The 18,343-nt window shown below is 37.4% G+C and overlaps 1 protein-coding gene across 9 annotated transcripts in view; it reads left to right on the top strand.

Annotated features, from left to right (window-relative positions):
- SSBP2 (single stranded DNA binding protein 2) overlaps positions 1-18,343 on the top strand; it is a 166,167-nt gene that overhangs the window by 18,136 nt on the left and 129,688 nt on the right. The gene's annotated exons all lie outside the window — the stretch shown is intronic.

The raw sequence follows: 18,343 nt of genomic DNA, 5'->3' as shown, positions 1-18,343 counted from the left end.
GGGCGAGTGAGCATCAGGCGGGCAGGATGAGGGACGTGGCCAGACAGAGATTCAGTGAACCATGCCAATTTTCCGCTAACGGTTTGCCCAAACTGGTGCAAACCAGCTGAATACCGCCTCTGATCATGATACCTTGTAATTTCTTGACAAAGTACGGTCTTCATTTTGAGAACAGCAAGGCAGATGACTATGAAAAACACGTGGAAAATTTGCTTAGGTCCTATAAAGCACTTGGTGTAAACATGTCACTAAAAATTCACTTCTTACACTTGCATTTTAGACTGTTTCTCTTTCAACTGTGGGTCAGTGAGTGATGAGGATGGGGAGAGATTCCATCAGGATATCGCAGGCATGGAGAAAAGATACCAAGGGAAATGGAGTCTGTCCATGCTTGCCGATTACTGCTGAAATCTCCCCAGGGATGATCCTACTGCAGTTTACAAGAGAAAACCAAAAAGCATAGTTTAGATACCAAATAATAAAGATGGAACTTTAATCTTGTCAGTTTTTCATGCAACTATAAAAAGATAAATTTATAATATTTGGCACCATTCTCAATGCTACATCCCATTTTGCAGAAAGGTTATAGAGCATAATCGCACATCCCCCTCATAATTTTGAATTATTTTGTTGCAAATTTGGCCTGAAGCTGTATCTTGGAAACTGGAGCCAATTAATACTCAAGACTTAATTTTCCTTTATAAGTGACCCAATTCTGGTAAAATTAAGCTACTTTCATTTCTGAGGGTTTCTCTTTGTAGACCAGTACTACTGGATTTTAGCAGTGCAAGAGCAAGACCATAACTGCATTTGCTGCTTGTATAGCATAGATCAGGGGTGTCAAACTCATGGCCCAGGGGCCAGATGCGTCACATGTTGGCCAAGCCCATGCCCAGTTTAGCGAAGGGGAAAAAAGTCACAATATGTCATGTGACGACACTGACGACATGAGTTTGACACCCCTGGCATAGATGATTCTGTATGTTTTTGCTTTATTTGAGATATATACACACACAACTTTTGATTTATTTCTTTATACATATTTTATATACTTCCAGGTAGTTCTTGATTTACCACCATTCTTTTATCAATCAGTTGAAGTTACAACAGCGCTGAAAAAGTCGATCTTCATACATTCCATTTAATCCAATAATTTAACCATTATTTTATTTCATATATAGATTATATAGATTATTAATACTGTAAATTTATAACATGTTTGTACCTAACACAAATGGTAGGTCACATTAATTTTGATTTATTACTTTAGATTGTCTTGGTATTGAAAAGTTTGAGAATTCCTGATGCAGTATTACACTACTTTTCTTAAATTTAACTGAGAGGGTTTAGTAGTGTCTTGCTTGCTAGTGTTGATATACCTGAGATGAAATTGACAAGTACAGAGGCTGTCATTTTAAGCTCCTGCACTTGATCTCTAAATTGCTGTTTATAATTTGATTAATTAGATCTTCCAAGAGAGTACAGTATTATGTTAGAAGATTTGTTATTATGAAAATTTCTTTTCCTGTATATTTCAATTTGGGACGAACCAAAAAAACTCCATGTATTAACTATTACATGCATGTAACAGTTGATTTGGCTGTTTTTTGATGTCTTGTCTTTGCATAGAACAAAATGGGATTATTTTTTAGGCCGAAGTGGACGTTGGTGGAGGCAGAGAAAAAAGAGGAAAAATTGGGGCAAGGGAGTCAGTATGATAGTCCAGGCTAAAACAGTAGAGGTGACTGACTAAGTGGGGTGGGGTAGGGCATGTACCAGGCTGAAATATTGATGACATTAATAATAGCCAAATGGAATGAAAGGTGCTGAGGAATTGGGGTTGGACAAACACTGTGAAACAGGGAAAAGGGACAAGGTGAAGTAGTCCTGCCATATCTTGATTTTATTTCACCCCAAACCTGGAACAAATAAACTGGCTCAGTTTTCAGTTCACTTTGGCAGAAATCTAAGAATATAATGGTTTGTTTTGATTCAAAGTAAAAAATAAATTCCAACTTTGTTCTCAACTCTATTTCTGAAACTGAAAATAAAATATTATACAAAAAGAATATGACTTTATAAACCTAACATCAGAGATTTTATTTGGAGGCTTTTAAATAGTCTGATAAAATATGAAAAGAAATACAGGAAAAAACATTACTTTCTTTCTAAAATACATTCTAATATTTGTTATAATTCCGCAGATTATTTGCTAAAATGCTATATATTGCTATTTTACTTTTATTTGGATAATTGCGTACTTTAACTAGAGTTAGACAAGATAATACATGATCAAAATTATCTGAGTAAAATGCTAATCCATGATAGGAATTGATACAGAATTAGTGTTGCTATTGGTTGATAAGTAAAAAAAAAAATAGTTCTACAAACATGTCTTTTCTGTTTTAGAGGGTGTGTGTACTTTTCCAACAAGTTCATGTGAGATCTAGCAACCACATTTTGAAAAGTCTGAAGTGTAAAACAGGCTTTGACTCAATAGGGCTGTTACACAAGGTAATTTTGAAGAATTAACTATGTAAAACATTATAATCAAAATAGTCTAATAACAACAGTGAGCAAGATAGGATGGTAGAGAGAGAATGTCATTAAAAATTCAAAAGGTTTTTTTTTTTTTTGAAGTGGTGTTAGGTTGTAAATTAACACATGAGAATAGATATGTTAGAATATAATGTGGTCTTTAGTTTCAGTATCATCTAAACTTTAATTGCAAGTGCTCTTGATTACTTCAAAAACAAGTTTTTTTCTGTAGGAAACTAATTGTCATATTTTAAGCTTTAAAAAGTGATAACATGGAGAAAATGGTAAGATGTAATATTAGTAAATTTAGCAGGAAAAAGGCATAACTGGAAAACATCCTGGCATTTTAAATGGATTGCTGAAATGATTAAAACAGAGTAGAAGGTAACGTGTATCTTCACTCACTCACTGGTTGTAATAACAGAGCTTACTTTTTAGGCCTTTCAAAATATTCCCCAAAGGCACTCATAAGACAGTTAATTATTTAAAGGTTTTAAAAAATACATTTTGAGCTTTCAGGCTTTAGCCTTGATTTCTCCACACATTCCTGTTTTATAGAAAACAAACAGTTTGGGTTCAATCTTCAAATTGGTGTAAAGTGTAGCATTGTATGATGTTATTGGATAATCACTAGCCTACTTTACTTACTTTGGGCCCTGCAAATCCTTGATGTTCATGTGGTTTGAAATAATGTGGGCTATGTGAGCTTCACACAAATAGCAGCATATCCCTGATTAGAAGTTAATATGAAAGGTCACTGACAGTTTTGAAATAGTCTTCCTCTACCGCCGTTATTCATTTCCTATTTAAAATATATATCTGAAAATGGTATTTTCTGAATTACAGTGCTTTCACACTATTGCAAATCACGTAGATCCATGTAATGTCAGTGTTGTATTCTATTTAGATTATTACTATTTACATTTCTTTTTTTTTAAAGGCATTTCAATTTATTGAATATGTTTCATGAAAAAACACTGAAGAAATAAGAATGATTTATTTATAACATTTCAAAATTAGCGAACAACTTAGGTTTTTTTAAAAAAAAAATTAAAAAACAAACTTTATTGAATTTAAAAATATTGACAAGAAAAAAAAGAGAAAATATACAAATTTTCTCACTCATAAAATTTACATTTTCAATCCACAGTTACACTAACGAACTAAATACATGTGATTATATAAACACATATATACAGATATACAAACAGTGACTTATTTACCTATTCTATCTATCTGACGGTGCATTTTTTATTACTTGCATTTCCCCTAATTCTTATCTTTACCCTTTTTTCCTTTGGTTTATCCACTTATACCATCTATTCCATACTATAAAATATTTTGAGTCTTCCTTGTCTTTTAATTCTAGAGTTAATTTATCCATTTCTGCGCATGTATAATTTTTTTGAATTACTTCCTGATCTGTTGGCATACGATCTGTTTTCCACAATTGTGCTATTGCCAGTCTGGCCGCCGTAATTATGTGTAGTGTTAAATATTTTATATCTTTTCTAATATTCCTTTTTATCATGCCTAATAAGAAAACTTCTGGTTCTAATTCAATTTCTTGTTCTATTATTTCTACTATCCATGTTTTTATTTTTTTCCAATATTTCTTTATTTCTGGGCAAAGCCACCAAACATGGAAAAAAGTACCCTGAGCTTGTTTACATTTCCAACAAACAGGATTTACATTCGGGTACACTTTCGCTAGCCTCGAGGGACCTAGATACCATCTGTACCTCATCTTATAATGGTTCTCCTTGTATGCTGCCGATTTTGTCATACTATAATTATTTTCCCATACCCTCTCCCAATCTTCTAACTGTATATTATGTCCGATGTTCTTTGCCCAAGCTGTCATCTATCCTTTAACCAGTTCTTCTGCCAAGTCAAATTCTAATAAGTATTTGTAAGTTTTTGAAACTAGTTTTCCTTCCTTGGATTCTAATAATTTATCTAATCTGTTTGGTTTTGGATCTATTCCTCCCTCCTCCTAGTCTTTTCTGTATCTTATTTTTATTTGTGAATAGGGCCACCAGTCTATTAATATTCCTTGTTCATTAAGTTCTTCCCTTGTTTTCAATACTCCTTGTGAATCTAATATTCCTCTGTATCTTAACCGTTTTTGTTTTACTAATAAATTGGGATGAGTTGTTGCTTCTATTGTTGATAACCCGCCAGGAACTTTCATATAATGTTTGTTTTTTATCTCTTGCCATATGTCAATTAATGATTTCCTAATAATATGGTTATTAAAATGCTTAAATATTTTATTTCTGGGACTCCATAAAAAGGCATGCCATCCCTTCATTAAATCGTGGCCTTCTAAATTTAATAATCTTTGATTTTCCAGGGTTACCCATTCTTTAATCCATGTTAAACTTGAGGCTTTATAATATTTTTCCCATGCCGGGAGTCCAAATCCGCCTCTAGTTTTATCATCTTGTAATATACTTAATTTAATTCTTGATTTTTTTCCTTCCCACACAAATTTTGTAGTTATTTTGTCCAAATTGCTAAAAAAAAATTCTTGTCCAATTTTATTGGGATTATTTGGAATAAATAAAGGAGCCTTGGCAGTATATTTGATTTTATTGCTGCAATTCTCCCCAACAATGACAATTTTAATTTTCCCCATTTTTCCAAATCTTCTTTTATTTTTTGGACCAAAGGTCCATAGTTATTCTCTTTTATCATTGTACTTCTGGCTGTCATATTTATCCCTAAGTATTTCACTTTTTTAACTACCTGCAGTCCTGAATCTTTTGCTAATTTCTCTACCTGTTTTGCTGTTATATTTTTTGTTATCATTTTAGTCTTCTCCTTGTTAATTTTTATACTGGCTACATTTCCAAATTCCTCAATTTCTTTTATTAATTTGGGTGTTATTTTTATTGGATCTTCTATGAAGAAGACAAGGTTGTCTGCAAAGGCTTGGACCTTGTATTCTTCTTTTTTTTACTTTTAATCCTTTTATTTCTTTGTTTGACCTAATTCTAATTAGCAAGTTTTCCAGAGTCATGATAAAAAGTAAGGGCGACAATGGGCAGCCCTGCCTTACTCCTTTACCTATTCCAAAAAAATTTGTTGGGTCCCCATTTACTAATACACTAGCCTTTTGGTTCTTATATATTGACGATATCATTCTTGTAAATTTCTCTCCGAATTTCATATTTTTAATTTGGTGTGTCATAAACTGCCAATTAACTTGGTCAAATGCTTTTTGTGCATCCAGAAATATCAGTGCTACCTGTCTTTCTGGATGCATCTCATAATATTCTAAAACATTTATTACCATTCTTATATTATTTTTTATTTGTCTTGTAGGCAAGAAACCGTTTTGATCCTGATGTATTCTATTATTTAGTATTTTTTTCATCCTATTTGCAATTATGCCCATGAAAATTTTGTAATCGGTATTTAATAAGGAGATTGGTCTATAATTTTTTATTAATGTGGTATCTGCTCCTTCTTTCAGTATCAGGGAAATATATGCTTCCCTCCATGTATTTGGTAACTTTGCCTCCGTCAATGCCTCATTATATATTTCTAATAGTGTCTCATTTAATGAGTCCCCTAAACTTTTATAAAACTCCATTGGTAGACCGTCGGTCCCCGGTGTTTTGTTATTTTTTTGTCTCTTCAATGCTTCTTTTAACTTCCCCATAGTAATTTCCTTGTCTAGTAATTCTTTTTCTTCCTCTGTTAATATTGGCATCCCTTCACCACTTAGGTATTTTTCTATTTCCTCTGTTGTTACTTCATCTTTCTCATAAAGCTCTTGATAGTATTGAATTATTATCTCCTTTTTCTTCTCTAAACTCTGTTGGATTATACCCTTTTTGTCCTGTAATTTCTGAATTGTTCTTTTTTCTCTCTCTTTCCTCAACCTAAATGCTAGCCATCTCCCCGGCTTGTTTGCTTGCTCAAAGTAATTCTGTCTCATGTATTTCAATGTCATTGCATATTTCCCCTGTTCTAATATGTTCAAATTGTGTTTCGCTGCCATCCAATTAACCCTAATTTACTCATCTCCCGGATTCTCTTGTAATTTTCTTTCCCATTTTTGAATTTCTTCTAATGCTTTATTGTAATCTTTTTCCCTCTCTTTTTTCCATTTTGCATTACAGGCTATTGTGAAGCCTCTTATGTATGCCTTAGTTGTGTCCCATAAATTTTGCAGGGTGGTGTGTTGTTTTGTGTTTTCCTTATAGAACAATTCTAATTCCTTCTCCATGTACTCCTTATATTCCTTTTCTTTCAAAATCTGTGTATTCATTGTCCATCTACTTTTTTTTCTCCACCATCCCTTCCATGTTAACATTATTGGGTTATGATCCGCCCATTTATTAGACAATATTTCTACGGATTCTATTTCTGGCATTAACGTATTAGTAACCCATGCCATGTCTAACCTGGACCAGGACCTATGTGGGTTCGAATAGTATGTAAAATTTTTAACTTCCGGGTTATAAAATCTCCAGCTGTCTACCATATTTAACTCTTCTACTAAGTCTTTAAATGTTCTAGGCAGTACATTTTTCTTACTTTTATTTCTCTGACCACTTTTGTAATATTTTCTTACATCCATAATCACATTAAAATCATCGATCAAACATACATTTTCTATTTTTTGTTCTATTATTTTCTCATGTACATTTTTATAAAATTCTAATTGTCGGCTGTTTGGAGCATATATAACCACCAATAAAATGTTTTTACTGTTGATCTTCAACTCTATCATCACTGTTCTCCCTATCATGTCAACATATTTTAAATTGCTATCTATTCCTTCTTTCACATATACTACAACCCCTCTTTTTTTCTCCTCCGCCATTGCTACATATGCTTTGCCTAGTTTCTTACATTGTACATATTTTTCATCTTGTTTTCTTATATGTACCTCCTGGTGGCACACAATATCTGTTTTTTGTTTCACAATTTTTCTTAAGATTTGGTGTCTTTTGGATGGTGAATTGAGACCGTTTACATTCAAAGATAGAATTTTTAAATCTTCTTCCATTTCTTAGTGGTTTTCCTGTTGTTTCTTTTTTGTTTCTTCCTGCCCCCCCCCCACCCGTTTGTACTTCTTCTTCCTCTTGAATCTCTCCTTCCTCCTCCTTTTCTCCTTCCTTTAACACTCTTTCACGCTCTCGTCTCTGTTTTCCTCTGGCGTTCCGTCCCAATTCCATTTTACTATTACTTGTTATTTCATTACCCATCACTTGATCATGTAGTTCTCTTGCTTTGCTTTGTGTGTCCACCCTTATTTTCTTTTCCCTGCCATGTTACCATCATCCCTTCTGGTATTATCCATCTAAAAAGTATGTATCTCTTGTTTAGTAACGTGGCTAAGAACCAATAATCTTTCCGCATCTCTCTTATTCTTTTAGGGATTTGTTTCAGGGTAATTATTTCTTTGTTCCTATAAAACATGGGATCGTCCTTTGTTATTTTATATACAATGTCTCTGACTTTTTTTCTCACAAATCGTATATGTACTTCCCGGGGTAATTTGTTTTGTCGAGCATAATTTGTATGGACTCTGTATACTTTGTCCAATTCGTTTATTATTTCGTCCTTCTCTCTTTGGAGGGCGTCTGCTATCATCTCTGCCATTACTAACGTTAGATCCTCCTCTCTGTCTTCAGCCACATTTTGGAAACATAAATAAAATTCGGCTCTTTCCATCTCTAATTGCGCCACAGTATTTTCTAATTCTTTATTTAGTCCCGTCATTTTCAAATCTAAAGATTCCAATTTTTCTTCAGTCAGTTCTGTTTTCTTTTCTATGGCTATTATCATTTGGTCGTTTTTTGTTATAATTTCCTGTATCGAATCCATTTTTTCATCTATCTTCTGGATATCACTCTTTACCTCTCTCTTAACCTCATCCATGTCCTTCCTGGTTTCTTCGTGATTCCTAGTCATACACTCCTGCATCTTAACCATAGTCTCTTGTATTGTCATGAGTGTGGCCTGCATTGTTGGCATACTTAATACAGTTCACTGCTTCTCTGACGAAAACATTCCCTCTTCTGTGTCACTGGGGAGGCCGATGGTCCAGCTAGTATTGATGCGGTTTTCTTCCCTGCTTTCAGCGTCGTTGTAGTGGTACTAGTCATCTCCTTAAGTATTCTGTATTGTTCCACCAATATCTTATCTACCCTCTCCCAAATCACCATCCAAATTCTATATAACTTCTTTCTTTCTCTACTTTCCTTCCTTTTTTTTTTTTTTAACCTCCAATTATCTTGGACTACTTCACTCCTAATTTATTTTCATATATTCGGTTCCTTAATACTTATACAATTTCTCCAAAGTCAGCACTCCTACCTATTATTCAGTCAATTAATCAGTCAATCTATCAATTGTTCAGTCAATCAATTAAATAGTAAATACTTAATAACTACTATATAAATACTTAATACTATTATAAATACTAAACTTGAAATGACATTATAAGCACTTAAATAAAATCTAATACTTCAATAATTAATAATTAATAATCTACTAAATTATAAAACAATTAATAACAATTGCTATAAATTATTTTATATATGAAATTTTGCAGTTATAAATAATTCTAAAAGATATTCTAAAAAATATTTATAGGTTGTTTATAAGTTCAATGTAGAATATGTACTGTTTATATTTCTATAACGTTTCAATTAATTTACTACAAAGTCAATAAGAATAAATATGAAAAGACTAACAAGTTAACTGTAAGTGTATGATTATAACCAGAGGAAGAGGGAAAAAAGGAGTAATGATATGTTTTCACGAGTTCTTTATATCCAAATTGTTGTAAATTTTTTGAAAAATTTCCAGTATCTCTTTTTTATAGCCTTTTCTTCCGTTTCTGATTTCTTTTCCGGCTTAAAATGTTTCAATATGGCGATCTACAATCTGCACAGTCACACGTAAGCGTTTCTTACTTTGCCAAACAACCTCTTTCTTTCCGTTGGGGCAGCTAAAAAAACGGGTAAATGTAGTGTCCAATTCCTTTCTTAATCCAGCTATTTAAACAAGCTTCTCTCCACATTCTATTTTCTCATATATTAGCATTCAGTCTTTTAAATTTTGCATCTGGTTAAAGTTCGCCCTCTTCCTTTTCACTCTCCTCGTTGTTTGCCTCCCGTTTCTCTTGCCCGCTGCCCCTCCGAAAGTCGGCTTCTCCTCTTCGGTTTCCTGCAGAATGAAAGTATTTAAATTATTCTCAGTTCGCTCACACTGCCAGTCTTTGCACCATACTCACTATTTTGCTTCCCATTGGTATCTCTCGGGGCGTCGGGCCTCTGTGTCAGCCGCGCCGGCCAGCTTCTTTTAAGTTCAGAATGAGGGTCCTTCTTGGTGTGGCGGGAGATTGCACCTCTCCTCGCCTCCTCCAAAGATTCCCCTCCTTACTGCCGATCCCTCCAGGACCGATCTTCGTCCAAAAGGGCTCCAAAAACTTAGAAATTCGGCACTGGGAACAGAGCTCTTCTTTTTCCGTGCCGCCACAAACTTACGTCACCGCCAGAAGTCCATTACTATTTACATTTCTAATGCAACCAATAACTGATGTTCTTTGGGAGGTTTACTAAACAAATATCACTTTCTTAGGACTAAGTGCCTCATTTGCACATCACAGAGTATCAGAACTGCTCAGAGTATTGTCTTGGGGGGAATAATCCAGTGTGTTGATGTGTGCTATTCAGTAACTCCCATTTGGCTCCACCTGACACTGGGAATGGATCTTTTCAAAATCATGACGCAGCTGAAAGCTCTATTTTATTCTTTTTCTGATGAAGAGAGTTTATTTTTATTATTATATACATAAAAAGAAGAGTACAGACACTGCATGTTAGAGCATATGATTTGTATGTCCTTCCATTTAAATAGCTAAGGCATAGTTTGAACCAGAGGGGATGTGTTTTAATACTATAGACTTTGTATGGCTGGGGCAAGAATAAAATCTTGAAGTTTATTATGCTTTTTGCTCCTAATTCTTTTCTATTTTGGGATTACTTTCAATGGTGGATATGTGAACTAAAGATAATGCAATACGATGCTGCTTTTCCCCCTGACATTTCTCCTTCATGTTTTTAAGCAATACTCAGGATTGAAGATACAGTTTAACTTTGATAGAGTTAAATTACCATGTGGGACAATTGAGAAACTATTTTCAATTCACAAGAATTCTCCATTTTTATGGTCAAGAATACTAAAATTAAATATATGGCATTGGTCAGGAAAAAATTTTTTTGGATACCATTGAGAGTAAAAATTGGTTTACTGAAAAATAGGGCATAATTACAGTAAAATTAGGTTTAATATGATCTATGAAAGTAGATATACTGTTACTTGAGTAGACAAGGAACTGCATATATTTAATGATACATATCCTTCAGTGCAATAATATGCTGCTTGAAATTTAATGGGCCCATTTGATTTTTTTTTAATTTCAGTTCTATTATTGTATTAACCCATTCTATAATATGTTTCTAAAGTATAACCTAGTAGCCAGGATTGCTACTATAATTCTATAATTAGATGAAGAAAACTTCTATACTTATTTCATACATTTGTTACGTAATTCTACTTTAATTCCAATGATAGGTGACATCCATTTTTCGGCAAAAATATTTTACATTTCAAATGTACATATTGCACATGCAGAGTTCAATTCAGTATTATCTACTAATCAAGAATATGCTTGCTGTGTGTGTGTGTGTGAGAGAGAGAGAGAGAGTTACGAATTTTAACCAATTATTTAAATTTTCAGGGCATCAACCTTTTGGAAATAATTTTCACAACCTATATGAAAATGCACAAATTTCTGGATTGATGCTCGAATGAAGAACCCTTTCTGGAGACATGATATTTGCATAGCAGAATTGAACATAACTTAGATAGCTTTTTTAAAATTAAAGTGTGGAACAATTAGCTGAATTTGTGAAAGTGAAAACATTTTGGATCATATCCCCATCTACTATAGAGTAGAGAGGTGTATTGTTTCCCTTAGGCCCAACCTAGCAATAGTCAGAAATGAAATTAGGGCTAGTCAGCTGAATAAAGTAAAAAAAGGTAAAGGTAAGCTACTATTTAAATTGCAGAGTACTGTGTAGATTTCTGCATATCAAAAATGGAAAATGATTGTGGGAAGATAGCACAGGAGTTTAAGATTTCTCCAGTGTGCTGATGAGAAAATCTAGGAATGGGTCTCATAGCTGATTGGACTGAGTCTGTCAGAGCTGTGAGGAATTTCTCTCCACACCCCCGTGGTTTTTCATTCATTGCCCATCTCAAGGGACAACTCAGAGGGTCCTCATGGAAACTGCAATACAACATTTGTTGGACATTCAGGCGATCCAACTGGTTCCAGAGGACCAACGACGGCTGGGATTCTATTCTCCTTGTAATCCCAAAGACCTTGCGGGGGGGGGAGGGCAATTCTGGATTTGAAATGGCTAAACAAACACCTTGTCTACAAGTGTTTCAAGATGCATCACTCCAGTCCATACTGGAGAGCGTCTGGGAGGGTGACTTCCTCATGTTGATAGACCTGATGGAGGCATATCTACATGTTCTCATCTTGCCCTCACATCAACAATATCTCTGCTTCCATTGTGCGGGCCAACATTTCCAATACAGGGCCCTGCCCTTCGGCCTATTGTCAGTGACCAGGACGTTTACGAAGCTGCTAGCTACATTGGCGGCTCATCTCTGGGCTCTTCCCAGACAAGACCAGTGCTATCTGGACAATACCCTGATCCAGTCCTCTGGCCCCCAGGCGAGGGAGCATCTGCAGATCACAATCCAGGTACTCCAGGACCTCAGGTTTTTGATAAATGTAGACAAGAGCCACTTGTCTCCGACGAACTGTTTGCTCCACCTAGGACACTAGAGTGTAAGGTCTACCTCTCCCAGGAGTGACAGACAAGCCTGAAGGCCTTGGCAAGTTGTGTCAGAAGGGAACGAACAGTACCCCTGGCCCTTCTGTCACAGCTCCTGGGCAAGATGGTATCATGTATTTACATCATCCCATGGGCACGCCTGCATGCCAGAGCCCTACAATGGTTCCTCCTGCCCTACCAGTGGTCCAGCAGGAGCAATTCAGCAGCCAAGGTCACGGTTCCACCGGGAGTGATCTGCTCCTTTTGTGGTGGACTTCCCAGGCAATCACAGTAGGAAGTCTATTCAAGGAGCCAAACTGCCTGACTGTTACTACAAACGCCAGCCTCTTTGGCTGGGCGGCACATCTCCAGTCCAGAATGACTGGAGATGTGGACACAGGCAGACCTCGGTCAGTGGACACAGGCAGACCTCAGTCACAATATCAACTGGCTGGAGCTCAGGACAGTCCACCTGGCCCTCAAGCGGTTCCAGGACATGGTGTCAGACCAGCATGTCTTAGTCTTGACAGACAATGTGGCCACCAAGGCCCATATCGACCGCCAAGGGGATACCCATTCCAGGCCCCACATGCAAGAGGCCGAATAGTTAGGCCTCTGGGTAGAGAGACATCTTCTGTCCCTCAGGGCAGAACATATTTCCAGAGTAACGAATGTGCAGGTGGACTGGCTCAGCAGAGCCACAGTCGACCACTCGGCGTGGCGTCTACACCTCACATTATTTGAGGAACTGACAGATCGCTTCAGCCTCCTGGTCGTAGACCTGTTCACTACTCTGGACAGTAGCCAGCTGCCCAGGTTCTTCGCCAGGTTTGTGGCATTGGGGGCGGAGGGGTTCAATGCTCTCCGCAGTCCTTGGCTTCAATGACTTCTATATGCCTTTCTTCTTCTTCCCCTCATCCCAAGAGTGATCCGGAAGATGTTGACCGAGAGGGCAGAGATCCTTCTTCTTGTCCCCCACTGGCCCAGAAAACCATGGTTTGCTGACCTGGTCAATCTGTCAATGGCCAGACCATGGAAGATACCACTGGACAGAATCTCCCTCAGCCAGGGGACCTTGGTCCACCCGGACCCTCAATAGCTGTGACTGACAATCTGGAACTTGAGTGGAGAGTTCTGAGCAGGGACAATTACTCTTCCAGAGTGATTCGAACTATTCAGGCCTCCAGGAGGTCTGGAGTACCCTACCTGGGACCTGACCAAGGTATTGCACTCGCTTACCAAGGCTCCCTTTTGAGCCACTGAGATCGGCCACACTGCGCTTCCTCACCTGCAAGGTGGTCTTCCTGGTGGCCGTCACATCAGCCAGATGGATTTCCAAACTGGCGGCCCTCTGTCAGAAAGGACCTCTGTATATTTCACCCCAACAGGGTGGTCTTGCGGCTGGACCGCTCCTTTGTTCCCAAGTTGATGTCAGCACGTGATGCATTTATCCTAGTGCTGACACTTATACTGCCAGACTTCTGCCCAGGCCCAGTACACACCTGGAGAAGAAGTGGCACGCCTTGGACGTAAGGAGGGCCCTCCGCATATACATTAAGAGGACTTCCCCTTTCAGGGAGAGAGAGTCCCTATTTGTGTCCTTCCAGCCCTCTACACTGGGCAACAGGGTCACACCATCAACAGTGGGCCAGTGGATACGGGCTTCCATAGCCAAGGCTTATGAACTGCAGGCTCTTCCAGTACCTTGGTGGGTTACGAACCATTCCACAGGGAGCACAGCCACGACAGCAGCGTAGGCGACGCAGGCCTCTATTGAGGAGATTTGTCAAGCAGCTACATGGTCCTCTCCATCCCCTTTCATTAGGCATTACAAGCTGGACACCTTTGTTTTGGCTGAAGCGGCCTTTGGCAGGTGAATCCTCCAGAGGGTTCACACTGATCAGAAGACCCCGGACCAGACTGCGGTCCACCCGTAGGACAAGTCAGCTTTGTATTTCCCATTCCTGGATTCTCTCGTCAGCACACTGGAGAAGGGGTATTGGACTTACCTGATATGCTCCTTCTTGGTGTGCTGAGAGAGAATCCAGCTCCACCCTGGGGACCATCTGGTCTTGAGTCCAAAGGTGAGCACTATTAGAACAGAGGCACGTCAGTCTGTCACTACGCCTTCGCCAAAAGCTGGGGACCATTGGTAATGTCCGCACAGCTCTGACAGACTCAGTCCAATTAGCTACGAGACGAAGTCAACCCATTCCTGGAGTCTCTCTCAGAACACTGAGAAGGAGCGTATCAGGTAAGACCAACGCCCCTTTTCTTAACTTTTCTTATGTTTGAAATGGTGAAGTTGAGATGCTTTCTAATTATTCACATTAGTTAGTACATTAATTGAAAGATTTAGAAAACGTTGATCTGTCATGCTACTTTCCACCCTTTTCTTGACCAGGTTTTGTAAGGCAGTTAGGCTTGTGATTTAAATTGTGTGTGTGTGTGTGTGTGTGTATGTTGTTGCAAGATGTCTGCATTTCAGTCATCAATGTAGCAGGATTGGTTGCTGGACAGAGCAGAACATTTTCTGATATCCAATCTTTTTTTTCTCCTTCCCAACCACCATTCAAAGTTTTCTGAAAGTAGTCTTAGGCTGTTATGATTAAGGATTTGATATTAGCTAAAATGTTATAAACATAGAACACATGGTGATTTTATTAAAATGTGAACAACGTTGACAATCAGTACAAAAACTCAAAATAAAACTATCCTTTATTGTATGTCATATTCACTAAAATTATCATTTTAAATGTTTTCATGAAGCTGGAGGTTTTGAAATTACATCTGTCTTTTATCTTTGCAAAATACAAATATTTTTAGGAAAACACTCCATTAATTATGCCAATTGGAAAGCCATTGCAGATTTTGTAACATGATGAGCTTTCAATTTAACCTTTAAAATTAAATTAAGGAAATGTATCTGCAAATGCCTGAAATATGCAATAATTGCTATTGCTACATGGCTTACATTAAAATTGTAAATACCAAAAAGGCTTCAATTGCTATAGCTCTCAGGTCTAAAAGAATAAGACTAATATATAGAATTCTCTCAGAGGTACTTCATTTGACATAGTTTTGTGCCCTGCTTTTTCTCTAAGAGGTTACTCTGAAGAGACTCCCTGGTTACTTGATGAGTTTTGTAACTCACTATGGTTTTTTATTAGGTAGTCCACATCCAACTTCAAGATATCTCAGCTTTCATGATATATACTTCCTTTTTCCTAAATGACCTTATTGCTAAACAGGGATGACAAATCACACCGTCAGTTCTATATTTGTATATTGAGTTAGGTATTTAGGATTGACAGTAATTGAAATAAAATAAAAACAATTATGCTGAATCATTTATGATGGATGCAATCTATTGGGCGATATTTTCACATGTGCTTCTTTAAGAATGAGAAGGGCAAAGCTATATATGATTGTAGCCTATGGTAATACAACAATGCATATTTTAATGTATGCTTTATAATTTATTTCATATTCCATGATACAAATAGTACAATAATCTTAAGAGTGTTTTTGACAACACAATCATTTCATTATTTTAACACATTCACATCATCAGCAGGTAAGGAAGCTGGCTTATGCTAAAAGAGACCACTGATCTTTCAAAATCAATTTGCTTGCCCCCTTACTGATTGGCAAAACTCTTAAACATTTTATACTGGAGTTAGAGAGACAAGGATTTACTTTCTGCAGTGTTTGTTGTCCTCTTAGAAACAGTGTGAAAAGGAGTTTAGAGAATATCTTTTGCAGTAACAGATGCGTATATTTGGTCACAGTTTAGAACTCTTTTTATTTTCCTATTCCAAAATCTATTTTATATATATATATATATATATATATATATATATATATATATATGTATGTATGTATGTATGTATGTATGTATGTATGTATGTATGTATGTATATATATATATATGTGACTCCACTGAGCTAGGGCTGTAGAAAAATCTTGGTTACGTAGGAAAAACCTGGCTAAAAGAAAAACACACATAAAACCTACGAAAAGTAAGAAAATAGATATTGTACATTTACAGGGAGGATATGTGAGATGTGGGTGTGGCTTACTGATGATGGCTAACGAGCCAGAAATAGATCTATATAAGTCTCTCACTAGGCAGTATAGGGCAGCATAGGGCCTGCTGGCTGCCAGAAAAAAAAAGCCCAGAATCGAGTGGATGTGACTCCACTGAGCTAGGGCTGTAGAAAAATCTTGGTTACGGAGGAAAAACCTGGCTAAAAGAAAAACATACATATACATACATACATACATACATACATACATACACACACACATACACACATACACACACACACACACACACATACATACATACATACATATATCATTAGTTTTTGCATTTTTTACCATAGACATACTTTTGAATTTTCATGCTTATTCTCAGAACTACAGATGTTGTGCCTTGTTGATGTAAGAGAAGGACTGGCTAGGGAAAGGGATGAAAAGAGGGATAAGTATAAAATCACTATGTAGCCACATAGAAACTTGTCCAGCCCCCTTATCTAACTCTAACCAAGTGCTGACCGTTAGTTGAGAAGATTTGCCTGACAGTTGCAAATTAAATGATAACTACAATAACAACAATAATAAAACCCTGCTTATGTCAGTGAACATTAGGCCTGACCTTGAGCAATTGGTAAATTTTCCTTCCCTCCCTCCCCCAGGATTAAAAAAATATACTTGAACCTGTGACTATAATTCTCAAGGCTAAACAGTTTCTGATATTAAGGACAGGATGAATAAAATAAAACAAAACAAATCTTAATATAAATGAGAAGAAATATTGCTAAATTGTCAAAGGACAAATCAGGGAGTTATTAAAAGCCGCTCTTAACAAAGGGAAGATATAAGTTCAGTAAATTAACAAATATTTCCCTCAACACCTTTGCTTTGATTAGAAAGCTTTATAACAGATATACAAAAATAGATTAGAATTCACAATAGAATAATTTATAGTACATAAAAATACTACTATTTAACACAAAAGGTCACACAAGCACTAGAATATCCTTATGTTTCACATAAAGAACTAGTCTAAGAGAGAGAGAGAGAGAGACCTCACCATGAAGAAATATCCTTGCAACCATTATAAATCACCACAGAACCTTTCAGGCCTTGATAATTATAGTGAGACTACTACGTTTTCCAAGCAGGGTACTCAAAACTCCAGGCATGGGTTGACTCTTGTCTCCTATAGCTCTGTATACTGAGTTTAAACTGAAGAGACGCCCTCTGCTGATGCTCCCAGTTTCGACTCAGTCTTGAGCTCAAACAGACTTGTGGAGGAAAAGCTCTCTGGGCTTCTCTTCTATAAGTAGATAGAGTCAGGTTAAATTTGGAAGGTTTTTTCGTTATCTGGTGAGGCTGGGATTACAGACTACAGCGCAGCTAGTTCAGAGAGCCTCGGCTCTAGCTGCTGTTTGCTCAAGCAAAAGTTTTTTCGGTGCTGAGGATTCGGCTGTCAGGAGGCTGAATACACAAACCTCCCTGACAGCGGGCACCATTTTGAAAGAGCGGGAACAGGCGTTGGTCCAGGAACGCTCAGGAAACTTGTTCTACTTGCTCGGAGGCTGGGAGCCAGGCTGAAGAGCGGGGGGCCCGTGCACGGTGATAGGAGACATCGGAGGTAGCGTGGACGTGCGGGGAAGATGCACCGCGGCCAGCCTGACTCCCGGGTGGGACAGTGCTTGCCGGAGCTTCAATTTGAGCACGAAAGAGCCGAGGACGACAGCAGCGGCTTAGCGCACGCTTACGGAGAGCTCTCAAGGCTGCCAGCTCAGAAGGGAGTGCAGACCTTGAATACCAGAGGATTTCCCCCTCCTTGGCTGCCTGCCTTGTAAGGAGAGCAGCCTCAGGGTGGTGGCCGGTTTCCTGGCATTTGGACAGTC

Source organism: Pantherophis guttatus, chromosome 2, assembly GCF_059756535.1.
Source record: "Pantherophis guttatus breed Tessera chromosome 2, ASM5975653v1, whole genome shotgun sequence".
Lineage (NCBI taxonomy): Eukaryota > Metazoa > Chordata > Lepidosauria > Squamata > Colubridae > Pantherophis > Pantherophis guttatus.
The sequence above is the reverse complement of the archived record's forward strand: the minus strand, read 5'-3'. Positions and strand labels throughout refer to the sequence as shown.